The sequence below is a fragment of the Oreochromis aureus genome, linkage group 22 (assembly GCF_013358895.1).
Source record: "Oreochromis aureus strain Israel breed Guangdong linkage group 22, ZZ_aureus, whole genome shotgun sequence".
In the NCBI taxonomy this organism is placed as follows: Eukaryota; Metazoa; Chordata; class Actinopteri; order Cichliformes; family Cichlidae; genus Oreochromis; species Oreochromis aureus.
Window position 1 is genome coordinate 29,691,928 of NC_052962.1, and position 27,355 is coordinate 29,719,282.

Sequence of the window (27,355 nt, forward strand, 5' to 3'; positions counted from 1 at the left end):
ACTAAAATTTATTTTATTGCATTCGTGTTGACTTGGTAAAGTAAACCTGTGAATACGTTTGCTTTAAAGGCTAGTTTACAAGCAGCGGAATAAATTTTTGTTTGTATCTTTTCACATTGGATTTTGATTTCTTTAACTGATTTGAATTTGATTCAGTTTTGACTCAGACAGTCAGAAATATTACAATTCTGATCATTTATCAGTACATATCCATATTTTTTATAGCAGACACCTTTGTGTCAAAGTAACTGAGGAGACAGAAACAGAAAACCATGAAGGAGATTTTCCTGGCCTGGCTTTTTATAGCAGATAACCACTTTAAAAATATTCTGCAGTTAAAAAAACGGAAGAAAACCACGAACGCAAAGTTACAGAGGTTTTATTGGAGACCCAGGTAAGTGTTTTACAATTTGGCATAGTTTGTAAAAGTTTGAATTTCTTTATACTGAACAGCAGAAATGAGGCTTTCTTGTCAGAGGTCATTTTTGGAAAAAAGAAAGAAAACAGCGGCCGACAGCGCTGTAAACAACGGTAGACTGGTGTGCAATAAGCAGTGTTGGGTAAGTTACTTTAAATTAGTAACTTAGTTACATTACTAGTTACTTCTATCAAAAGTATCTCAGTTACTTCAAGTTACTCGTTACTTTCAAAGTAACTAGTTACTAGGGAAAGTAACTTTGGTTTTACTCAGAATTCTCTTGTTAATGTGTTGCTTCCGTAACTGGATACCCAGCAAGATTGCCAGTCTTCTAGCTTGCTTACTTGCCACAAGTGCACTGTGCCACCTACCAATAGAAAGGAAAAAATAATGTGCACATTCCCTCAAGAGAAATCCCACGCCTGGACCGTCGTTGACCGCTGCCATGATTCTAGCCTACGTCACAGCTTCATGTGCGCTTTTTACATCAAACACAAAAACTGCAGTCGTGGTGCTTTCGATTGTACTCAGAACTCGGAAATTTTGCCTTCCGAATAGGAAGATGTAACACCAGACTGCAGATGAGCTGCATCCAGGGCTGGACTGGGACAAAAAATCGGCCCGGGCATTTTGACTAGAGACCGGCCCACCATTATAGGAAAAATCATAAAGCCTTTGAATGAAAACAAACGCTGTTGTGACAGTGATGTACACTGTTTTCATGGTATATATGTCACACAGTGGAAAATTGTGTTTTTATATTTTGTTTTGGATTAGACTGTGTTGGTACATAGTGTCGATTTTATTTGCATGATTTTATTGTAATATTGCTATTGCATGTTTGTTTATTGATATTCCTATTGCATGATTTTATCCCCATATTTATAGTGTGTGTTTGGTGTTGTTGTACAGTATTCTTTTTATTCCACTGTGGATTAAGTGGACAATTGTAGGCACCTGTGAGGTGGGGGCGTTCCCCGAGGTGGCCTATTAGCCGCCAAACTGACTTAAGGGAGATAGTGAGCGCAAAGACGGGAGGAGACGCACACGAAAAGCGAGGAGCAGGAAACAAAACGTGTGCAGGCCAGCACATGCAAAGAAGGACCGGCCTGCCTGTGGGGCGCCACGAGACATCCGGCGATCGGCCAGCATAACCCAGCGATCCAGTCTCGACGGACAGAATAGCAACAGTGGGAGGCGACGCGTGAAATCCACAGCAGGGCAGGGGGACGCCTCTGCCTGCATCCTTGAGTATCGCTTTCCCACTGTTGGACGCTAGGCGTAGCTTTGCCGGGGGAGGGTAACAGTGGCTGCGCCGACAATGTTGCTGGCCCGTGTCTGTTGTTTCAGGGCGGGGCTACGAGGGAGGCCGTGTGCGTGTGCGGAGAGTGGCTGGACTGCACGGTCGCGCGCCGTCAGGCGGAGATAGGAGCCTCCTCCCTGGTCTTCTGCTGGCGAGATTCCCCATCCCGGAAGAGGAGTTCCTCTCCTGTCTCTTTCAGCTAAGGAACATTTGCCCGCGTGTGTGTGGCTGGACGGTGGGAATATAGGACTCTGGGGGGAAGTTTTTATCATACGAAAAAACATTCATTTAGTTTTGGTTCTTTTAGTGTATAGTCATTCCTGCCGGCAGGGCTTTTAGCGGGTTGTGAACATTATTTTTATTGTATAGCGGGGATTTTAGCTTGTATTTGTGATTCTGGCTGTGTTTTCTCCTGAAAATAAATGGTGTGTTTAAAGCCGACTTAGCTTCTGTGCTCCGAGCGCTGACCCACTCACTCCCCTTCCGCTTGTATGTATTCAGACGTGGTGGTGAAGATTTAGGTCCACCAGTTTAGCGGCTACATATATGTATTAGTGGTGCAAGCGATCACGGTTGATCCGTAATCCGAACCGATCCCACTCCACGGTTCGGGACGCACGTGATCTGAAGATTTGAAAAAGAAGGAAAAAAAGTATGTGTATGGTGCGCGTGGTCAGTCTGTCAAGCGATAGTTATGGCCAGCGCTAGCGGTCCAAGGGGAGGAGCAGAGGAGTTTGCGGCATTTAAGCAGCCCTTTGCTCCCCAATCCGATCGGGCTAAAGCTATTACAAAAGCTAGTGGGGTGTTTAGCTGCAGACGGGAGGCCGTATTCCCTTGTGCAAAACAAGGGGTTTAAACTATGATGAACATGCTTGAGCCACGCTATGATATCCCATTGCGCGTCCACTTCAGTGACAAGATCGTACCCAGGCATGTATGAGCAGGAAAAGTTTAAAGTTATGGCTGAACTGTCCCAGGCATCTTCTGTTGCCCAACTACAAATGGGTGGACCTCCAGGTCAACGGAAAGCTACGTGACCGTGACCGCTCATTATATCACAGCCGAGTGGTAGATACAAAGCCCTGTACTGCCCTATACTGCAGCTTAATTTGTTTTTATATAATAATAATAATAATATATATGTATATATCATAATGAGTCTTGTGTTGAATGTTTTTAATAGGCAAAAAATACTTAAATAAGTTAATAAGTAAATGTTAAAATTGTCTTTTTTTCTTTTTTTGCTGATCCGAAAACTGATCAGATCTGTGACTTAAAACCGTGATCCGATCCGAACCGTGAGATTTTTGATCCGTTGCACCACTAATATGTATCAATCTATCAATCGTTTGTTGTAAGATTCAGATAATTATTTTTTAAAAGCTAGATATTTTAAATGAGAATAAGAAAGAAAAGTATTTCTTTGTGCCCCCCTCTTCCCTGTAAATGCCCTACCTGGCCCCCTGGCAAAACTTTGCTAGACCCGCCCCTGTATAGTTACCAGCTGTCAGCGTAAAAAAGGATCCTGGTGTTATTTGTTTCTCATAAACAGTTCATAACTTCCCTTCAACTCATTCATGTCACCCAAAAGGTAAACCTGTTTCTCCATCACCTGTTCAGCTCTGATGATTCAGTAAGGACATCTCCTGGTTTCATCTTCATGTTTCCCTCTCACCAGATTTCCAAACCGATATCATGACCAGCAGCTTTTACAGCTGTGGCTCCAGCAAACATCAGCGGATACTAGAAGGTAATATTAAATAAATTCTAACTGCAGCTGATCAAGCTTAAACGTGCTGCTGTTGTTTAGCGCGACATCCGCTGGTTTCTTCTTTCTGGCGCAAAGTGGGCGATAAACAAACAAGAGAGACAGGACTTGACCTGATTTAGAGGAGACAGGAAGTGAACACACAACTACATAAACATTTTTTTTTTCATATATTTTTATGAAATTTTCTATTGTACAATACAAACAAATTTTGAACACCCTCACATTCACACACCCATCCATATATCAAACCTGCCTACATCATATTCAAATGTAGAAATGAGCATAGTTCAAACAGTAATACAAAAATACAAGGAATTGGGATAGACAAGATTTTCCCCTCCTTCCCTTCTTCTTTTCCTTCTTTTTCATAAATGTCCTTCACCTCCACTCCCTAAAATATCCATATATGGCTTCCACATATTCACAAAGTCCCATTATTTGCCCTTGGCAATATATGTTAGTCTTTCCAGGCCTAGAGAGACTGCAATTTCCTTCTTCCAGAGTCCCATGGAGGGAGCATCATACTCTTCCAACATAGTGCAATAGCTCTTCTGGCTTGAAGTAGTCCATAGTCCAGTAATTTAGTTTTTTTCCCCCCGATTGTTTAAATTCCCTTGGGTATATTCCAAGTACACAGAGTTTACCTTTTAAAGGGATTTTTACCTTAAACACTTCAGACAGACATTTAATAACATCTTTCCAAAATTCCTGGATTTTAGGACATTCCCATAGACAATGAAGAAGAGTTCCTTTTTCAACTAAACATTTAGTACAGATGTCTGGAATATCATTGGACATATGATGAAGCTTGACAGGTGTTAAATAGGTTCTCATGAGCCATTTATATTGCAGTAGTTTAAAGCGTGTGTTTGTTTTTGTGCTTTTAAGCAAGCCTGGTTCCAGTGATTTTCATCTTTTTCTATCTTTTGCAGTTTTGATGACAAATAGTTTTTCAATTGTAAATATTTTAAAAAGTGCTTTGGGGGTATTAAATATTTTTTACATAACTGATCAAATGTGAGGAGCATGCAGTCTGCATATAGGTCTTTAACTTTTTGAATGCCTTTATTTTTCCATATTTTAAATCCTCCATTTTTACCAGGCGTGAACGTTTCATTTCCCCAAATAGGGGTAAATTGCGAAAGCGATGGAGGATCGCCCACATATTTATGAGCTGCATGCCAAATTATAATTGTGTCTTTCAAGAAAGGGTTCCTTGTATTTTTTCTAATGTCTTAGTGTCTGAAGAATATAGAAAAGTGTGTAAAGGAAGCTCTGGAACAGATTTTTGCTCAATGTCAACCCAGGCTGGAGGTGTTGTTGGGCACAAATAATGGGTGGCTGATGTTAGTTGGGCAGCCATATAATACCATCTGAGGTTGGGGACTTGGAGACCTCCTCTTTCATAGGGCAAGTAAAGTAGTTGTAAGCGGAGCCTTACCTTCTTATTATTCCAAATAAATTGGTTAAATAGTTTGTTTAAACTGTCGAAAAATGAAGTTGGTAGAGGCAACAGAAGTGTTTGGAAGTAATATAAAAATTTGGGTAAAATTGTCATTTTTAGGATATTTATCCGGCCTATCATAGATACAGGCAGGTTTGTCCAACGGTTTAGCATTTCCGTGACCTCTTCTACAAGGGGATCATAATTTATTGAGGTTATGTCCTTGAGGCTTGGGGTGATCCTAATACCTAAATATTTGAAGCCTGTTGTAGTTGTTTTAAATGGGGTGGCCACCACAGGGCTTCTTCTTTCTTCTTCATTAAGAAACATTAATTCTGATTTAGAATTGTTAATTTTGTATCCTGAAAATTCTCCAAATGTTTTTATTAATGTTACTAAATTAGGGATACTATCTTTCAGATTAGTCAAAAAAATATAATATCATCTGCAAATAAAGAAATTAGATTGTCTCTTCTTCCAATTCTGATACCTGATATTCCTGCATTTGCTCTCACAGCTATGGCCAGAGGTTCTATTGCTAACACAAAGAGAATTGGTAACAGAGGGCAGCCCTGCCTGGTTGATCGCTGTAAATTAAAGGGTTTTGATATGGTATTATTAGTTAAAACTTATGCTGTTGGATTTGTATACAATAATCGGATCCATTTCAGGAATGTTTCACCTAGTCCATATTTGGGGAGCACTTATAAGAGATAATTCCATTCTGTTCTATCGAAGGCTTTGCACGCATCTAGTGATAGCAGCGCAGTGTCCTCACTATCGTTTTTCTCATAAAGTACATTGAGGACACGTCTTATATTATGATAGCCTTGTCTCGTTTTAACAAAACTTTGTTGATCGTCTATTATCAAATTAGGCACATATTTATCTAGTCTCCTAGAGAGTGCTTTACACAAAATCTTTGTAGCACATCCCATAAGACTAATTCCCCTATAAGAGGAACATTCAGTTGGAGGCTTATTTGGCTTCAATAAAAGGGTTATTGTAACTAATCTCAGTGAATCTGGGAGTATTCCGGACTAGGGATGGGTACCGGATGGCACCGGTTCTGACATAAACGGTAGTAACCAGACCGAAAAGCAGCGCACATTTCGGTGCTTTATTTCGGTGCTTTTTTCTTCCTGAGCCAATTCTAGCCAATCATTTTATGTTTACGAGGATAGTAGGCGGGGCCAGGTACGTACGTTCTTTTAGAGCAGAGCTACAGATTAAAAATGCCCAAGGTGCCTGTTATCGGACCCAGAGTTAGCAACATCCCCCAAAAACCCGAAGAGTAGAGTCCTGGCCCCTAGTCCTGTCAGCTTAGCAGAAATGATGGCGGATGATGATGGCAGCAGCAGCCGTTCTCCTTTGCGTGAGTAGCTTCATGTTGTTAGTGTGTAATTCACGTTGAGTACGCTAACCACATTATTAAATTAATGCATGTAAGGTGAACTAGCAAACACCGTCGTAGTTACATGCGGCTGTCTTCTTGTTTGATGGCAGATACTCCCTTCACCCTGGCCAAAAAGGCTAAAATGACCAAAGAAAAAGTGGAAAACAGTTAAACATGAGAGGTTTTTGGACAAAGTTTGTGTTTTTTCCATTGTTTAAGCACTGCTTCCAGCCAAGAGTGATACCATATATGCCCTATAGCTGCAGAAAAGGCTAACGGTGTGTTCACACCGAACGCGATAGGCGCGAGCGAAAACGCCCCAAACGCCCCTAATTTGACGCGTGCACATTCGCACCTCGACGCGTGTCCAACAGAAATCCATCGCGCATCAAAATTGCATATTTTTGACGCGTGAACGGGAAAATGGGCGGGATGTGGGAGGAAGTTGTGCCAGACGGTATCTTTGCAAGATGGCAGCTGTTACTATACGTGTCCCTGAGGCTCTTCCACTTTTTCCTGCAGATGTCCTCTGAATAAACACATTATCTTGTTAGCGGAAAGGTATTTGTACATCAGTGGGGAAAATAGCGGGACAGTAGGCATGCTTGCCAGCTTTTGCGCGGACTCATCGGGTCAGTCTGAAAATTAAAAAGAAAGAAAAAAGAACAAATGAACTTACCAGGTTGCCCGATCTCCTCACTTATGTGCCTCCAAGCTAGGTCCTTTTTATTCCTGTCCCGGTAGAAGTAGCAGCTAGCATCGTATAATTCTGGATGATTAGCCACTGCGCTGATGAGTTTTTCCTCCATACTGAATGAAGAATGAAGGGCTTTGGTTTGATCTGCCCCTTTGACCTGGTTACAGCCACGTCACCAGGCTCCTGATTGGTTGACGCAGCGCGACTTGACGCTGGAGTTCAAATTTTTCCAACTCGAGCGGTGAACGCGAAACGGGCGTATGCACAAAATGCAACACAAAAACTGACGCGCGTGGTTTTTTTCGCGAGTCAAACGCGCCAGACGCGGCACACTGACGCCGCGTTTCACGCTGCGTTTGGCGTTTCGCGACGCAAATCTGCTTCCGAATTTTCGCCGGACACGCAATCGCGTGTCATCGCGCTTTTCCATTGACTTTACATGTAAACCTGACGCTCTGGCCGCCTCTATCGCGTTCGGTGTGAACACACCATAACATTGTTATCTTTTTACAAAAAAAACAGCTGAACATGAGAGGTTTTTGGACCAATTTTGTGTTCTCCATTCTTTAAGCACCGGTTTGAGCACCGTTTAAGCACCGGCACCGTTTCAAAAGTACCGGTTTGGCACCGGTATCGGATAAAACCTAAACGATACCCATCCCTATTCCAGACTTATATGACTCCTCATACATGTTAGGAAGTGGCTGTATTAATTTATTTTTAAATGTTTTATAGAATTCCATTGGAAGTCCATCAGGACCAGGCGTTTTACCGCTATTCAGGTCGTCTATGGCTTCTGACAGGTCTTTAATTGTTAAAGGACTATCAAGGGCTGTTTTATCCCCTTCTGAGAGGGTTTGAAATTTTAACTGATCAAGAAATGCATCTTGTTTCTCTGTTTCCTGTATATTCAGATTTGTATAAAGATTGATGTCTGTGAAGGTTCTCAGTCATCCAGGTCATCATAGTCAAAGGAGTTTGCAAAGAAAAGCGTCTGGACTTCTTTGAGTTGCTAGAAGACGTTTCACCTCTCATCCGAGAAGCTTCTTCAGTTCTAAGGTCAAATGGCCGAGAGTCCCAGATTTAAACCCAGTGGGAGTATCCCCCCAAAGAGGGACAAAGGACCCCCTGATGATCCTCTAATCACATGAGCCAAGGTGTGAAAGTGGGTGTGGGACCTAATCAGCCAGGGTTTCGGGTGAGCTCATTGTGAAGATTGTAAAGATTGATAAAACTCTCTGAAATTTTTGTTTATTTCTAAAGGGCCTGTTGTTATAATACCCGATTTGGACTTTATGTGGGTGATGGCTTTTTCTGCTTGCATCTTTTTTATCCTCCAGGCCAATAATTTTCCTGCCTTCTCTCCTTGGTCATAAAATAATTGTTTGGTCCACATTAAACTTTTTGCCACTTTCTCTGCTGTTAATTTATCATACCTGGCTCTTAGAATAGTCAGATTGTTTAATTTAGTAGGATCATTTCTCTGGTAAAATTCTGTTTCATTAGATTTAATTTGCCTTTCTAACGATTTTAAGTTTTTAAAATTCATAAACATTTAATAAATAGTTCTAACTCTAGTGCAGTTGAGGAAAGATATAAAGATATGTCTGTGTTTGTCTTGTTTAAAATGATTTTTTCTTTTTTTTAAACAGGTGAGTACCAGAGCTGGATTAGACCAATGAGAAACATGACAAACTGTATATTACATAACAATATGGTTGACCTTTTAATTCTTTTTCTTCATAAATGAGGTTTTTATATTTTTCTATGATAAAACCCAGAATACAGACTTAAGATATTTCACCTAAAAGAGTATTGTTTAATTTCAGAACATGTTGTTCTATGAAAACAGCATTGTTCATAAAAAGTGTAGATTTTCTCCTCCCTGTTGATTTACCACCACATTAATTCTCTTACCTTCTGTGTATTTCTGTGGACGGCTCGTTATGCTGAAGCTTTAGCTGACTTCAGAGTTAGTCCAACTTTGTCTGAATCACAATAACAAAACAGCAAACTGGTGCTAATTATTTAATCAATTCCTTAAATATCTATAGAAAATTTAGCATCAAGATTCACCTCTGCGACCCTCACCTCAGGCTTTTCAAAAAGAAGTGAAGCACAACACCTTTCACAGCTCTCTGTTTAAAAAAAAAAAAAAAAAAAACTTCCTGGTGACTTTAAAGGATGAGGAGGAGGGTCTATCTACAGCGCAGCTCATCTATTTCAAGACAAATTCAAATAGATACTAGAGCAGAAAATAATATTAGTGCCAATGAAGCTTCTCAAACAACAGTTAGAAAACCTGCTCAACACTAATGAGCTGTACGAAAACTCATTTCAAGCATGACAAATATGATCATTAACACATCAATCATTATGTTTTATGTTAATTATGTTTATTTACCTTAAACATTGAAATGTTTCATTTGATAAATCTGGTTAAATTGTATCAGTGGTATTCACCCATCTTTTATTTTTATATAAAGAAAGAAAAAAAAAACAGAAAGACAAAACAAAGCTGTTGGTCAGTCCTGACCAAGGATGTAGATTTGGTTTTGGCATTGGTGGGGACGGATGATTCAACCAATGGTTCTTTTAAACCATTTAAAATTACAATTCATAGTTTTATATGTGAATTATATAATGTTAAATTACTATTAAACAAATGATTAAGTAAGTATTTTATACTTTAGTTTACTTCAGCCATATTCCATATAAATCAGGTATCATACAAAAATAAAAAAAGCTTCAAATACAGTCACTATAAAAGAATATGACTTTAAGAACTTAACAACATTATACATTATCTTATACATTAGCACCATGGGAACACTGAATGACCTGGTGGTTTTTGTCCATAAAACTACTCATCTAACATTACCACAAAGTAAAAGATCTCTCAGCAAAATATTCCAACATTTTAGGCACTATTGCCCCGATCAAATCAGTGAGCTGGGATTTCTTTTATTCTAAACATGGACTACTGTTACAGCAACAGACATGGACTACTGGTGCCCCACACAACAACTCAATGTCCACTATGTGAAGGAGCCAAACACATGCCTTCTCCTCTCGTTAACTGAGATAAACAGCTGGCACATTTGTTTTACATCTATACTGTCCAGTCTCTCCTGGTGGACATGGCAACACGTTATTCATGGTTACATACGATTTTAGACTGATGTGGGACAAAGCCTAGCTCATACTTGGCAACCTTGAGATCTCAGAATTAGGGAGACATTCAAAAGGGCTGTTGGGTGTGTGTGTGTGTGTGTGTGTGTGTGTGTGTGTGTGTGTGTGTGTGTGTGTGTGTGTGTGTGTGTGTGTGTGTGTGTGTGTATATATATATATATATATATATATATGTGTATATATGTGTGTATATGTATATATGTGTGTATATATATATATATGTATATATGTATATATATGTGTATATGTGTGTATATGTATATATGTGTATATGTATATATGTGTGTATATGTATGTATATGTATGTATATGTATGTATATGTATATGTATATATGTGTATATATATGTATATGTGTATGTGTATGTATATGTATATGTATATGTATATATGTGTATATATATGTATATGTGTGTGTGTGTGTGTGTGTGTGTGTGTGTGTGTGTGTGTGTGTGTGTGTGTGTGTGTGTGTGTGTGTGTGTGTGTGTGTACACACATACACAAATAACTTGAATCTTAGTGTTTATTTATCGGATAAAATAAGTTAAATGTCACCATTATTATTGTCCGGCCCGAAACAGGCCAGGGGTGTCCAAATTCAGAGGCTGCGTCCACCTGAGGACCAGGTGTTGTGCCAAAAAGTGATTGTCTGCCAAAAACTGATTTCCGGTATTTGCCAAAAACTGATTGCTTGTATTTAAACTGCTATAAATAACTTGTTGGTCTAGAATATGTGAAACATATGTCAAATACATCCCTCATGAATTATATCAAGTCATCTTGGGCAACAAACAACATTCCGGTAACAAGGTAGAAGCCGCAATCAGTTTTTGGCAGTGACTTTTATGTATCCTTTATTTATGCAGTTATAAAAATTCTTGTTTACTTTAAAAATGTCTCTCTTAAGAGTAGTCTGGCCAAGAGGACAGCTGAAATTGCAACCAATGCAAAAATAGTTCTGTAAACATATTTTAAGTGGACAAAAGGAACCTGATTGATTATAACGCAAGTACAATAACACCGATATTTGAAGTTTACACAGCTACATTCTCGCCTGAAAATATGTTAAAAGTTTATTTTGCGACCCAGAAAGAGTAATAAGAGTAATATTAATACTAAGTAGCTGCAGTAGTAGTAGCCATTGTTGGAAACTGGAATTGGCTGGGCCAATCTGGGATATGGTTTTTCAATTTTGTTGTCCAGGTGGAAAATCTGGAGAAATTCGGGAGAATGGTGGCTCCGGGAGATTTTCGGGAGGGGCACTGAAATTCGGGATTCTCCCGGAAAAATCGGGAGGGTTGGCATGTATGGCCTAGCATAGCATAGCCTGTAACGTTATTATGACGGACACATTTTATGAGTGAACTTGACTTTAAGTGACTTACAGGTTTCTTTGAAAAATACTTTCTTATATCCAGGTTCTTCCTTTTTTGCTGCCATCCTCCTCTCCTCCTTGCAGGTCCTCGCAGCGCAGGTTTGCCGCTGTTAAAACTAAACAGAGCTCCCTGAGAGGCACAGCTAATCACATTTGCCATATTTGTCACATGAGGTAGGACTCCAGTAGAGAACGTAATTTAACTCTGCGCTGCTAGGCGAATGAGACGTTGACAGATCTTTCTATCAGTTTTGTTTTATCTTTACTCGAAGAGATTAAATTATTGGTGGGGACAATTCAATAATCGTTGGATATTGGTGGGGACATGTCCCTTCCGTCCATGCCAAATCTACGCCCTTGGTCCTGACTAACTCTAATCACTGTTTGTTCTCATCAACTTTGTTACCTGTGATCTCATCATTAACCCCTGATGGTTTCATTTAATTTAATTTGAAAATATATAAAATGGAACAGGAGAGTAGTTACTGTATGTTTAACAATAAGAGTACATTTTATGGCTGTTTTTGAAAACATGTTTCTGTCTTGCTTGTTTAGCACTATACAAGTATTTAATATATTCCTAACACACTGTAGCGTTGTGCAGCTGCAAGGACATTAAATGTGTTTTTCAAATATTACAATTTTTCTCACATTATCGCATAGCAGTTTCTCACTACGCCAAACGTGAGAACCACAGCCACAGGAAACAAGACCTTTTATAGATAAAGACCAGGTGTGAAAATATCACCTAAACAGGTGGTTCCTCCTTTTTTTTTTTTTTCTTTCTTCTTTTTTGGGTTAAATGTTATCACATTCACTGCTATGTCGAAAAATTGAATGTGGCTTTAAGTTTTAGGTTCAGGTATTGTTTTATTCCTGCATTAATTTAACACCACACTGATATTCATACCTTATGTGTAGCTCTGTGGACGGCTCATCATGCAGATGTGATATCATGAAAATATTTATTCTGCAAATATTCATGTTTTGAGCTTTAGAAAGAACATTTTTTGGGGGGGTATTTTTAGATATTTAATGTCTAGTAGATGGTCTCTTTAAAAAAAACATTTAGTAAATAATTTAATAAAATGTTTTTACTGTTTTCTAATAAATTAACTTCCTGTTAAATTTAATAGGATGATGATGATGTTTCAATAACAGTTTTTTCCTTTCATTTAAAACGATGAAACTAATTATTTTCAGTATCATTGAGGTCACCTAAGCTATGCTAGTCCCATATTTAGTTAGTCTGATTTCATACAGATGAGATCTCAAATGCTGATTTACTTAAATAACTTGCTCATCTGTGCTATCTGTGTATCTTTTGGGGGGGAGTTTTGAATGTTTTATTAATATGTATTTGTCCCTTATTTTTTTAAATAGATGTATGTTTTTCATTATTATTATTATTTTAGACACGCCACATCTTTAATTTCAATAGACTCAGGGCAGGAAAAAATTATCACAGTGTTCACCATAATTTCTCAAACTGCACATCTACAGCTCACAGTTGTATCCATGACTTTTCTGGCAGTTTGCATACACAATTTACAAATATTGTTCACAATTGTTTTATGATATTTTATTTTTTATTAAACAGTTTTGGAAGGAAGGTTTAAATGCACTACTCAGCTTATTTTACAGTTTCAACTGACTTTTAGACACATACAGATTTTATGATGTCCAATCACTGCTGGTTTACCACAAATACTTCCTTTTTGAGACTTTATAATTTTGCAAAAAGCATTTTTTCCAGACTGAGGGTTGAAGTGACTACTCAAATCTGAATGAAGCTCTCCCTTTTTCAGGTTCCTGTTGATTTATCACCACATTAATGTTCGTACCTTGTATGAAGCTCTGTGGATGGCTCATATTGCAGAAGCTTCAATATCCTGACTTCGAAGGTAGTCCAGACGTTTCTGCACCACAAAACATTTATTCTGTAAACATTCATGTTTAAATTACACTTTGACAAACAGCAGAAAAAAATGTCTTTGCATTATTTAAAATAGATTCTTCAAAAGTCTTCATCATCACTTCATTTTAAATAGTAGTCTTATTTTTTATTTTATTTAACATTTGCTGCCAAACTGCTGTGACAGCTCAAGGCATGAGCTCCACTAGACCCCTGAAAATTTGCTGTGGTCCCTGTCACCAAGATGGTAACAACAGCTAAATTGGGAGGCGGAGCCTCCATGAATTGGACTTAATGGTCCAGCACATCCCACAAATGCTTGATTAAAGTGAGCTCTTGGGAATGTGTAGGCCATGTCCACCTCAAATTCATTTTTGTGCTTTTAAAACCATTGCTGAACTATTTTGGCTTTATATCAGGGCACATTATCCTGTAGAAAGAAGTCACAGAAGTTTCATTAAAGGGTGTACATGGTCTGCAGCAGTGCTTAGGTAGGTGGTATGTGTCACAGTAACACCCACATGGATGGCGGGAGCCACGGTGTCCCAGTAGAACATCCCATATGGAAAAGAAATAGTAAAAACTTATAAAAGACTTGCATAAGATGTGGCCTACTTCATATAGTGAATCATATAAGGCTTATATGATTTACTCATGAAAGTGGCCACTTTCTCATTACTTTCATATATTGTTTTAGGAAGTATCCAAAACATACAAATTTAATTTATATAATTTTTCAAGGGATCTTATATCTGTTTTCACTCTTGTATGCTTTTCATACAAGTTTCACACAAGACAGATACAAACTTTATGAGATTTATATATGTCTTTTCCATATGGGATTGCCCAAAGCATCACACTGCCTCTGCTGGTTTGCATTCTTCCCATAGTGAATCCTGGTGCCACATGTTCCCCAGGTAAGCGATACACTTGATGTAAAATAAAATGTGATTCATCAGTCACCTTTTTCCAGTGCTCTGTGGTCCAGTCTTGAAGCTCACATACCCACTGTTGGTGCTTTAAGTGGATAGCGATCAGCATGGTACCCTGACCGGTCTGTGACTATCCAGACCCACACACAACACACTGCAATGCACTCAGTATTCTGACACCTTACTATCAGAACCAGCATGCATCCTACAAGAGCTGCAGTTTGGGGATATCAGCTCGTCTCACAGCTGCTAATAGGGCAAAAGCCCTAGGCTAATCGTTGTGTCACTTCCGGTATTTCAGACAATCCCTTTCCGTCAATGATTTTTAATTTGTTGCAGTTTTTTAATTTCTTGCGCTTTGCACTTCCCAGCCACCGTACTAAAGCGAGTGAGAGTTAAAGAATTTGAAGAAAGCTATATGGAGCATGCACAAACTGATATTAATCTTTAATAGGGCTTTTAAAATTGAGAGCAAACAAAACAACCGCTGTATAATGCCCTCTGCTATCTTAGTTTAATTAGTCACAAAACTGTGTTTTCAAATGTATCTGCTTTGGAGAGCGTTTTCAAAAAGCTCAGTTTTCCTTGACTGAAAACGCCATCTCAGTGTGGACGGAAGGCCAAAACGGAGAGAAAAAGATGCGTTTTCAAACGAAAATGTATTAGTGTGGACATGGCCTTATCCTTCTCCTTTTGGTGCCTATGTCCAAACGTACTCCACTCCCTCTGCTCGTTTCCACAACACTCTGGAAACCACAACAGGCTGTTGTTAGAACATGTCACTGATCTGAAACCAAGACACTGTCACACACAAGCTGGGAACTGAGTTTCTCACTGAAGCTTAGCTCATCACTTAAGTAGCTCTTCTGATCAGCTAATCAGCAACAGGTGAGTGTGGTTATCCCTGAGGTCTGGCTAGCTCAACGGTGGGAAACTTTCTCAGCCTGACGTCTCTGACACTGCCAAAAGCACACGCGCACACACACACACACACACACACACACACACACACACACGCTGGGTATTCATATCTTGTGGGGACATCTAATTGACATAATGCTTTCCCTCCAATGTGAGCTGTAGCCTGTCAAATGCTGAAGCCAACAGGGCTATCGCTAAATTCTGAGATTCTGAGGTCACCAGGGAGGAAGCCTTCTGCATTTTGGCTATTCCTAGAAATTCGGTCCATAAAATGTATGAACTGAATCTGTAATGAAGGGCACCACTGGTGGACTTGGCGAAGCAGCCACTAGAAATGAGTCCAAGTTATTGCTGACAATGTGGACCAAGATTTCACTGCAGTTGTAAAGGGACTGAATGAAAAGACACCAATATTCCCCATAGTCTCAGAGACTAACCAAGCCTGAGAGGACTCCTTCAGCTTCATGATTCCTATCACCTCTGGTGTTTCTCATCTGGTTCAGAGGTTATCACCACAGCAGGCATCAATCCCTTGCAGCTACAGCTTTGTGAGGCAGCCTAAACAGTGGAGGAGTGGAACATGGCTCAAATTCTTAGAATTCTTCGACTTCACCTCAAATCACCAGCTAGACGGTTGAAACTTGGATGCAGTTGTGTGTTCTGTGATTCTTAGGGGAGGTGTTTTTTAAACTCATGAAAGATGCATTCTGTGCAATCATTCCATCTTAGAAAAAATAACAGCTCAAACAAATTAAAAGTCCCCAAATTACCGCGACATTCATGCCCCTGATGAGTGTATGCAAACTTGACCATAACTATGTCTACAAATTCTGAAAAGAAGTCTTGGCATGATGAGCTGTTGTCTATGTTTATGATTTCAGTAATAAATAGTTACAAGAACTTCCTTAACTTCAAAGTTTTCTGTTAAATTTTAAAGGATAAATAGAAGACTTTGTCTTCAATATAAACTGCATGCTTTAAAATGAGTTGTATTGTAATTGGATTCACCTAAAACTACTTATTTTGAATAATATTGAAATCTCACTATGAAGTTTAATTTTTTGACAGGCAAAATTTTTGATGTCGACATGCAGCACCCTTTGGTCCATTTGTGTTTCTTTTTTACTCAATTTTTTCATCTGTCTTTAGGTGTAGTACTTTTCTTTATTATTTATAAACAAAACATCTACAGTTTCAAAAGATCATGCAGCAGGTAAAGGTATAATAACACCCCTGTAACTTTTAAGCGGCACAGAAAAACAGACTGAGGTCTTTTTTTTCCTTCACACATTTTCCAGGAAATTGTTTTTGTAAATTCTTAAAAATTATGAATAAAGAGAAAAAAATAAGGAATTCACAGTTAACATTGGTGTTTTAACCCATAATACATGAATAAATGAATAAGAAGACCGGGCACAAAACGGTTATTGACATTTATTTAATTGTAAACATATGTAAACAAACGTGTGTGTGTGTGTATATATATATATATATATATATATATATATATATATATATATATATATATATATATATATTCATACATACATACATACATACATACATATGAATACATCACGAAGATGGCCCCAACTGACAGCGTGCTCAGTGAATACCTCAGGCAGCAGAAACCCAAGAAAGAGGAGGAAGGCGAGGAACCATCATGGAAGGACAGGCCCCTGCACGGTATGTACCACCGGCAGATAGAGGAGGTGGCTGATATCCAGAAATCCTACCAGTGGCTGGACAAAGCTGGACTGAAAGACAGCACAGAGGCACTAATCATGGCAGCACAAGAACAAGCTCTGAGCACAAGATCCATAGAGGCTGGGGTCTATCACACCGGGCAAGACCCCAGGTGCAGGCTGTGTAAAGATGCCCCAGAGACAATCCAGCACATAACAGCAGGGTGCAAGATGCTAGCAGGCAAGGCATACATGGAACGCCATAACCAAGTGGCCGGCATAGTGTACAGGAACATCTGTGCCGAGTATAACCTGGAAGTCCCGAGGTCAAAATGGGAGACGCCCCCAAGGGTGATGGAGAATGACCGAGCTAAGATCCTGTGGGACTTCCAGATGCAGACGGACAAAATGGTGGTGGGTAACCAACCGGACATAGTGGTGGTAGACAAACAGAAGAAGACGGCTGTAGTGATCAATGTAGCGGTTCGAATGACAGCAATATCAGGAAGAAGGAACACGAGAAGCTGGAGAAATACCAAGGGCTCAGAGAAGAGCTCGAGAGGATGTGGAGGGTGAAGGTAACGGTGGTCCCCGTGGTAATCGGAGCACTAGGTGCGGTGACTCCCAAGCTAGGCGAGTGGCTCCAGCAGATCCCGGGAACAACATCGGACATCTCTGTCCAGAAGAGCGCAGTCCTGGGAACAGCTAAGATACTGCGCAGGACCCTCAAGCTCCCAGGCCTCTGGTAGAGGACCCGAGCTTGAAGGATAAACCGCCCGCAGGGGTGTGCTGGGTGTTTTATATATATATATATATATATATGTATATATACATATATATATATTCATTAAACATTTCTGAAGGGAAACTTTAAATGTTTGCAGCATTAGCTTTAGAAAAATAGGTCATTGTGTCCTCTACTCTCACTGTTGTTCCAGAACTGAAGTGAAGTCACACACAGCCTCAGCTGGTTTCTCACAAATACTTCTTTCATATGCTTTGCATGATTTATCAAACCAAGTTGATAAATAATGCAAATCATACACTGCTCTCATCCTCACACAGTCCTCTCCATCAGAATCTTCTTCAGTCCAATCATCTGGCTCCTGAAAGTACCAGAATGCCAACCTAATGGATTAAGAACAGAAAGAACAGCAACAGTGAAAGCTGGTAACTTTGATTGTGAAAATGACTAAAAATATTTTCCGATTTTGTTCAGTTTTTTTTATATGCCACTACTGCATGTCATGAAATGTGTCTCTTCTTTCCCACTGTTTGTTTCTTTTTTCCGATATCTCTGCCCTTCTTTTCTCTCCTCTCTTTTCTCCTACCTCCTCACCAGAGATGGGCAGTAACGCGTTACTTGTAACTAATCATAGCAGCACAGGAACAAGCTCTGAGCACAAGATCCATAGAGGCTGCGGTCTCCCACACCAGGGCCTGAAAGTCCCGAGGTCAAAATGGGAGACGCCCCCTAGGGTGGTCAAGAATGGATCCTGTGGGACTTCCAGATACAGACGGACAAAATGGTGGTGGCTAACCAACCGGACATAGTGGTGGTAAACAAACAGCAGAAGATGGCCGTAGTGATCGATGTAGCAGTTCTGATTTACAGAAACATCAGTAAGAAGGAACACGAGAAGCTTAAGAAGTACCAAGGGCTCAGAGAAGAGGTGGAGAAGGTTCAGTGACGCCCAAAGCAGGCGAGTGGCTCAAGCAGATCCCAGGAACAACATCGGAGATCTCAGAAGAGCCCTGGGAACAGCTAAGATACTGCGGAGGACCCTCAAGCTCCCAGGCCTCTGGTAGAGGACCCGAGCTTGAAGGATAGACAGCTCGCAGAGAATTTAAAAAAAATAAAATAAAAAAATACATATAATATAATATATAATACGTTTTTTTGAGTAATTTCACACTTTTTTGTTTACTACATAATATCATATGTGTTCATTCATAGTTTTGATGCCTTCAGTGAGAATCTACAATGTAAATAGTCATGAAAATAAAGAAAACCCATTAAAAGAGAAGGTGTCTCCAAACTTTTGACCGTTTGTGTATGTAATATAATGTAATTGGATTTAATTACCTTTCATTCAGTATGGAGCCGTCCACCCACAACCATTTGCCCTCTTCTGCTGAGTCTGTCAGTCCGATCCAGAAATAAATCTCATATCTCCCTGTTATTTGTTGAATGGTTGTCGTCAAGAAACTCTAAACAGGAAAATTTGATTAAATTACTTTGTGAAACTTCCCATCTTTGGATGAAACATGAGTTTGAGATCATGAACCTGCAGAAATGTTTTATACCTGCTCCTCACTGCTATCTATCTTAACCAGGTCTCCTCCTTGAGTTCTGCATACAGTTCTGCTTGCATTCCAGGATGATTTTCTTGTGGAGAAATAATAGCAATTTTCTCCATGTTGGTTCCAGCCATCTTCACATTTATAACATGGATCATCTTTGAGGGGAATACATTAAAGACTTCAGTCAGGTGGAAGAAAACATGTTTATGTTTGTGTATTAGAAGACTGGCCTGCAGTTGAAATCTAACATACTGATTCTGTCAGTCATCATTGTTTCTTTAATTGGAGGATTAAAAAAAACATTCCAATGGCAAAATATAAAACTTACTCGTAGTTATTTCAGTAGGTTGTGGGGTTGTAGGCTGTATTATGTTGCACGGTTGTGTTACTGTTTTGAAAAAGAAATTAAAACATAATTGATTTTCATTAAGTTTTCAGTATGCTGCTCCTTGGGTCCTGTAGCTATATATTTTTATTTATTATATATAATTTCATATTTTTATTTATTTGCTGAATAAATCTCTTTTGGCAGTTCAGAATGTGTTCAAAATTCATAACTTACTAATTTTTACTTCAGGCTCTGGACATGTGGGCTGCACTGTACTACATGGTTTGATTTCAGGCAGTCTCTCTAAAAAAAACAATAGAAAGAGAAAGATTAGGATTAAAAAAAAGAATAGCAATTATTCATCAGGACCAATAACAAGTATGAAAATGTTTCCTGCTTAAAATCTTAGGAAAAAACAATAAGCAAAATGTAATAATATTATATGTGTTACGTGATCAAATGAAGGAGTTTAGTATAAAATTATCGTACAGGAGTCTCATATTCTTACCTGTGACATCGCCTTTTACGTTTTTCTGCTTCAGTTCAAGATTTCTGAGCATTTCCCTGGTTTTCAAAAACTCAAACACTTATTAAAAAAATAAAATAAGAAAAAATTAAAATCAGTCAGTACTATTTTTGGTTTCACTTAATCTCTATGAAGTGTATTTGCATTTGTATCTGTAGAGTCTATAAACAATGAGAAGATCTTCGTTACCAGAACCTTTCTAATGTCATTGTGAAATGAATGCATAGCGCGACCACTTATAAAGTGTTTTATGATTTAACTGAAAAGTTAAAAAATGCTTTTAAATGCTTTATTTTTAATTGAATATAATTTCATTAAAAAATCATAATAAAATCATAAAATCATAATTAATCTGCAAGTAATAAACTAATACATAGATAATATATATATATATATAATAAAGCATTAAAAAGCATAGTTCCACCTCAGAGTAAAACACATTGGTGAATGACTTTGCCATTCATCCAATTATTTATTATGTCATTACTCAAAATTATGACATGTTATGCATTTATTTCAGGTTTTCTTAACCCTAATAAATCAATAATTGACTGCTATAAACTGACTGCATGTGTTGCATAAGACACGATGCTAGAAGCAAGGACTTGACACTGAGTGTTATAGGAAAGCAGGTGATAATATAGCTCACTGACCTTTGTTAAGAGCTAAAATACTTTCAAGATTATTTTTCTATTTAATTAAAATACTGGACTGGACTGAAGCCTGTTAGAACTTTAAAATATAAGTATTTCATATGATGCAGATGAATTAAAAGGTCATAAGTTGAGTTTCTTTTAAAAAATTTTAATATAAACATTCTGATTCTCATTTAATTTATGACAAATCAGACGCTTATTTAAGTAAAGACACACATATAAAACTACAAACTCACAGAGATAAGTTACCACGAGAGCCGATACCAGGAGAACACAGACAACCAGCACGGCCACTCTGAGCTTTAACGCATTGTTTGATTTTTCACGTTGAGAGTGAAGAGCTTCACCTGATTTAGAGGAGACAGAAAGTGAACATACAAGTACATAAACGTTTAATAAATAGTTCTAACTCTACTGCAGTTGAGGACAGAGGTAAAGATATTTCACCGCTTAATATAATTTCACTGTTTGTCTAGTATATAAGTTTAAAACAGGTGAGAACCACAGCTGGATTAGACCAATGGGAAACATGAAACACTGTATATTAGACAGCAAAATGGTTGACTAATTTGTTTCTTCATAAATTTCTTCATAAGGTTTTTCATATTTTCATGTGACAAAGCCCTGCTTAACATATTTTAACTATAAGAGTATTGTTTAATTTCAGTAGATGTTACGTTGTATGAAAACAGCATTGTTCATAAAAAGTGTAGCTTTTTCTCCTCCCTGTTGATTTACCACCACATTAATGTTCTTACCTTCTATATATTTCTGTGGACGGCTCATCATGCTGAGGCTTCAAGCTCCTGACTTCAGAGTTAGTCCAACTGTGTCTGAATCACAGTAAAAAACAAAAAGAAACTGGTGCTAATTATTTAATCAATTCCTTCAATATTTACTGAAAATTTAGCATCAAGATTCACCTCTGCGACCCTCACCTCAGGCTTTTCAAAAAGAAGTGAGGCACAACACTTTTCACAGCTCTCTGTTAAAAAAACCCCAACTTCCTGATGACTTTAAAGGAGGGGGGGGGGTCGCAGCTCATCTATTTCAAGAAAAATTCAAACAGATAATAGAGCAGAAAAAAATATTACCGCCAATGACGCTTCTCAAACAACAGTTAAAAAACCTGCTTAACAGTAATGAGCTGTACGAAAACTGATTTCAAAACATTTGTTTAGCTACAAGTATGAGAAATATTATCATTAACACATCAATAGTTGTGTTTATTTACCTTAAATAAAACATTACAATGTAAAGAACAAAGTGGAACAGAAGACCTGTTACTGTATATTTAACAATAAGAACAAATGTTATGTTAGGAACTTTTATGCCTTTCATGTAGAATGGCTTAGATTCTTGGATATTAGTGTAATATAAGATGCTAAACATTTTCTTGTGCATTGGATTATTGGCAGAAATTTAGAATTTTAGTTTTTCAAAATAAACTTTCAAATGTTTTGAAAATATGTTTTTGTCGTGCTTGTTTACTATTTTATCCTATCCTATCCTATTTATCCCTAACACAGTGTAGCTTTGTGCAGCTACAAGGACATTACATATGTTTGTCAATTATAACGATTTCTCTCGCTGCACTTTATCCGCACTCCATGTTTCAAAAACAATTTAATTTGTCTTTCATTTAAAATTATAAAGCTAATTATTTTCAGTATCATCGAGGTCACCTAAGCTCTGCTGGTCCATTTTTAGTTAATATGATTTAATAAAGGCAAAATCTCAAATGTTAATTTTCTTAAATAACTTGCTCATCTGTGCCATCTGTTTAACTATTTTTAGGAGCTTTGAATGTTTTATTAATGTGCATTTGTATCTTAATTTTTCTTCTTTTTTTAATAGATAATAGTTTTAGACACACCACATCTTTAATTTCAATAGACTAGGATCTGAAAGAAAATTCACAGTGTTCACTGTAACAGCTCAAACTGCACATCTACGGCTCACAATAATAGCCATGACTTTTCTGGCAGTTGTTTGCATATAAAATTCACAACATATTGTTTCCATTTATTTTAGGATATTTTATTTTTTTTATTAAACATTTTTGGAAGGAAGCTTGAAATGTTTTTGGTGTTAGCTTAATAAAAGTAGCCTCACTGCATCCTCTGTTCAACCTATTTTATAGTTTGAACTGACTTTTAGACACATACAGATTTATGTCCAATCACTGCTGGTTTCCCACAAATACTTTTAGGAGGTGTTTTGCAGGATCTATCACCATTATGTCTGGAGCATAAACTGATGTTTGTTTAGACTCCTTCTCTCTGATTGATCTTTCTTAGTTAATTTCAGTAATCCCTTCCTCCAAACCATCAGTCTGTCTTTTAGATCCCATTCCTACAAGACTGCTCAAAAATGCCCTATCATTAATTAAAACTTCAATCTGAAATATGATTTATCTATCTCTGTTAATGAGCTATGTACCATAGGTCTCTACGGTTGCAGTAATTAAACCATTACTTTAAAAGCAATGACTTAAACCAGCTATCTGGTTTAAGTTAATTGTAGACCAAGCCCCACCTTTCCTTTTATTTCAAAGAGTATTTGTGAAAAAGCTAACTGATCTTCTACAGAAAAATGCTTTGTTTGAAGAGACCTCTGTGCAGTGTTTGAGACTATATAGACACACAGCAATTACTTAAACTCCAGGAATGTCTTAACAATATACAGGCCTAGATAATCTCTAATCTCCTGCTTCTAAATTCATGTAAAACTGAGGTTAATCTGGAATGTATTACCTTGGCCTCCAGTAACACTGTGAAGACTCATGTGCATGTTAATCAAATATTTAGGATTGCTTTCTTGCACTTGCACAATATTTTTTAAATTAGTGGCATCCTGTCTCAGAGTGACAGCGAAAAACTAGTTGCATTGCATTTATTACTCATACGATTGGCTATTGTAATTCAGCATTATCAGGCTATCCTAAAAGCTCCCTGAAAAACCTTCAGTTGATCCAAAATGCTGCAGCAAGAATACAGGCAAGGGCTAGAAATAGAGAGCATATTTCTCCTTTACTGGATTCTCTTCATTGGCTCCCCGTTAAATCCAAATTTAAAGATTTTTTCCTCACATACAAGGTCTCAGTGGTCAGGTCACGTCTTTTTATTAATTGTTTTTTTACAATAAATTGTAAGGCAAGGCAAGGCAAGGCAAGTTTATTTATATAGCACAATTCAACAACAAGGTGATTCAAAGTGCTTTACAGAGACATTAAAAACAAAAACAAATAAAAAGCATGATTTAAATTTGATTAAGACAAGCAAAGAAACAAACAAACAAACAAACAAAACAGTATATAAAATCAAATATCAAAACAGTAGGTAAAATCAGAACAGTAGATAAAATCAGTAGTTAAAAAGTAGGTTTTGAAATTTAAACTTAGGTGTGGATTTGGTGCTTTATTCAAAAGCAGCTGAGAACAGGTGAGTCTTCAACCTGGATTTAAATAAACTGAGTGTTTCAGCTGATCTGAGGCTTTCTGGGAGTTTGTTCCAGATGTAAGGAGCATAAAAGCTGAATGCAGCTTCTCCGTGTCTGGTTCTGACTCTGGGGACTGATAACAGACCGGATCCAGATGACCTGAGGGATCTGGAAGGTTCATACTGGGTCAGGAGGTCACTGATGTATTTCGGCCCTAAACCATTTAGAGCTTTATAGACCAGCATCAGAACTTTAAAGTCTATCCTCTGACGGACAGGCAGCCAGTGTAAAGACCTCAGAGCTGGACTGATGTGGTCCACTTTTTGGTCTTAGTGAGGACTCTAGCAGCAGAGTTCTGAATGAGCTGTAGTTGTCTGACTGATTTTTAGGTAGACCTGTAAAGATGCTGTTACAGTAATCAAGCCTACTAAAGATGAATGCATGGACTAGTTTTTCCAGGTCCTGTTGAGACATCAGATCTTTTATCCTTGAAATATTCTTGAGGTGATAGTAAGCTGATTTTGTTATTGTCTTAATGTGTTTTTCTAAGTTTAGGTCTGCATCCATCACTACACCCAAATTTCTCGCCTGGTTTGTGGTTTTAGGTGTATAGATTGAAGTTCTCTGGTGACCTGTAATCGTTTTTCTTTTGCACCAAAGACTATTACCTCAGTTTTATTTTTGTTTAGCTGGAGAAAATTGTGGCACAACCAGTCATTAATTTCCTCAATGCATTTACCAAGAGCCTGTACAGGGCCTCGGTCTCCTGGTGACATTGTGATATATATTTGTGTGTCATCTGCGTAGCTATGATAGTTTATTTTGTTGTTCTTTATAATCTGTGCCAGTGGGAGCATGTAAATGTTAAACAGAAGGGGTCCCAAGATGGAACCTTGGGGAACTCCACATGTGATACTTGTCTGCTCAGATGTGAAGTTACCTATTGATACAAAGTATTTCCTGTTTTCTAAGTATGTTTTGAACCAGTTTAGTACAGTTCCTGAAAGACCTGCCCAGTTCTCCAGTCGTTTGAGTAATATGTTGTGGTCAACTGTATCAAATGCTGCACTGAGATCCAGTAAAACTAAGACTGACATTCTTCCACTGTCTGTGTTCAGACATATGTCATTAAACACTTTGGTCAGAGCGGTTTCAGTGCTGTGGTTCTGTCTAAAGCCTGACTGGAAGGCATCATAGCAGTTATTCTGTTTTAGGAAGTAATTGAGCTGTTGAGAAACTGCTTTTTCAATAATCTTACTTAAAAATGGGAGATTTGAGATCGGCCTGTAGTTATTCATTTGTGTCTTGTCAAGATTGTCCTTTTTCAGTATAGGTTTAATTACAGCAGTTTTTAGTGATTCTGGAAACACACCTGATATTAAAGAAAAGTTGATGATCTGTAACAGGTCTGACTCCAAAGTCTTTGAGACCTTTTTGAAAAAACTTGTTGGCAGGACATCTAAACAGCAAGAGGAGGAGTACCATATCACCCCAAAAGAACAGTTCACTCTCAGACTGCTGGTTTACTTGTGGTTCCTAGGGTTTTTAAAAGTAGAATGGAAGGCAGTCTCTTGTATGTAGAACCAGCTCCCAGTTTGAGTGACAGACACCCTCTCAGGGGTTAGGCTTAGACAGATTAGGCTTAAAACTTTTCTTTTGATAAATCTTGCAGATAAGGCTGGATCAGGTGACCTTGAACACTCCCAAGCAGGGCTTGACACTGATTGACATTATTAGTTATATTTGTCTTGTAGGCCGTCTTAACCGTTTGAGTTAAAGTTTTGCATTTGTCACAGTTATGAGCCATACCTTTGGGTACACAATAATTTTACAGCCTTACTGTAAACATTCTCCTCCTCCTTTAATTTATGGTAAATTAGATAGCTGTGGGAACCGTAGCTACATCAACCAAACAGGAAATGCAGCACACTGTGTATCAGACAACAACATGTTTGGTTGAAGAAACCACACGTTAAATGATCGCATAGTCTAAGAGTTAGCGCCTCCTTTTCTTGTTTGTTTCTTCTTTGTTGTACTAAATATTACCAAATACACTAAAAGGTTAAAAGATTCAAAGTGGTCTAAGTTTTGTTTTAACTTGGCTGCAGATAATATTATTTCTGCAAAAACTTTCGTTATTCAGATTTGACAGCATCTCCCTTTATTCACCACACAAATGTTTGTAATGTCTGTGTAGCTCTGTGAACCGCTCATCATGCAGAGGCTTCAACATCCTGACCTCAGTTAGTCCCGCTGTTGCTGCATCACAAAAACACTTCCTTCAAAAATTCTTTATTATTTATTAACATCTAATGCTTTGACAATCAGCAGAAAAACATCTCTTCTTACTGTGTATATATATATATATATATATATATATATATATTCACAAAAAAATCATCTGTCAGTCCACATGTTTTTGTAATTATCACAGGATATAAACATTTTAAGTGAAGCTGGAACTAAGAACTAAAGTCTGAAAATACTAAAGAAACACTTGAATATAAATTGAACTAACAGGTTCACTCTCTGTTCAAATAAAGGATAAACAAAATATATGTATACAGTCTTTCAGTAAGATGAGTTCAGAACTTGGAAATGTGACGCACAAAACAGAATAAACAAGTGCGAATAATAATAATTGTTGTTTGTCACCAGGTTCAATTACACCGATGGTCCAAGTTTAATCCAATTGTGCAACATAAGAGTTTCCCAGTCTTACTGGTGAGAATGCTATTTACAATTTTGCTCCTCACTTCAATCTTTTTATCTGTTTCTGTGATTTTCATAAGCTCAACCATGTGAAATTGAAATCCAGACAAATTAGTAACTTTTAGTAACTGTTTATAAATTTGGAGTTTACCCAGGGACAATTTTTTTGTACTTTTTTAGTTTCTATTTTCATTCTGCCTGTAGTGCTAATTTTATTCACCAATAACATTTGTGCAGGTTGTGTTTGCATTCAGGAAAATGTTACAAAGTATAATATTTGAAAAAACAGCATCTTAACACCAGCCGCTATGTTCTGACATTTTGTGAATTCAGTCAGTTT

At 37.9% G+C, this 27,355-nt stretch overlaps 1 long non-coding RNA gene across 1 annotated transcript; it reads right to left on the bottom strand.

The window, feature by feature from the left end:
• Positions 1-19,685: 19,685 nt before the first annotated feature.
• LOC120435945 lies at positions 19,686-21,211 on the bottom strand. Its single transcript, XR_005610033.1, has 4 exons — positions 21,099-21,211; positions 20,189-20,266; positions 19,915-19,983; positions 19,686-19,740 (listed from the first exon to the last, which is right to left on the bottom strand). It is a non-coding gene; the product is annotated as an uncharacterized LOC120435945 (long non-coding RNA).
• Positions 21,212-27,355: the final 6,144 nt, after the last annotated feature.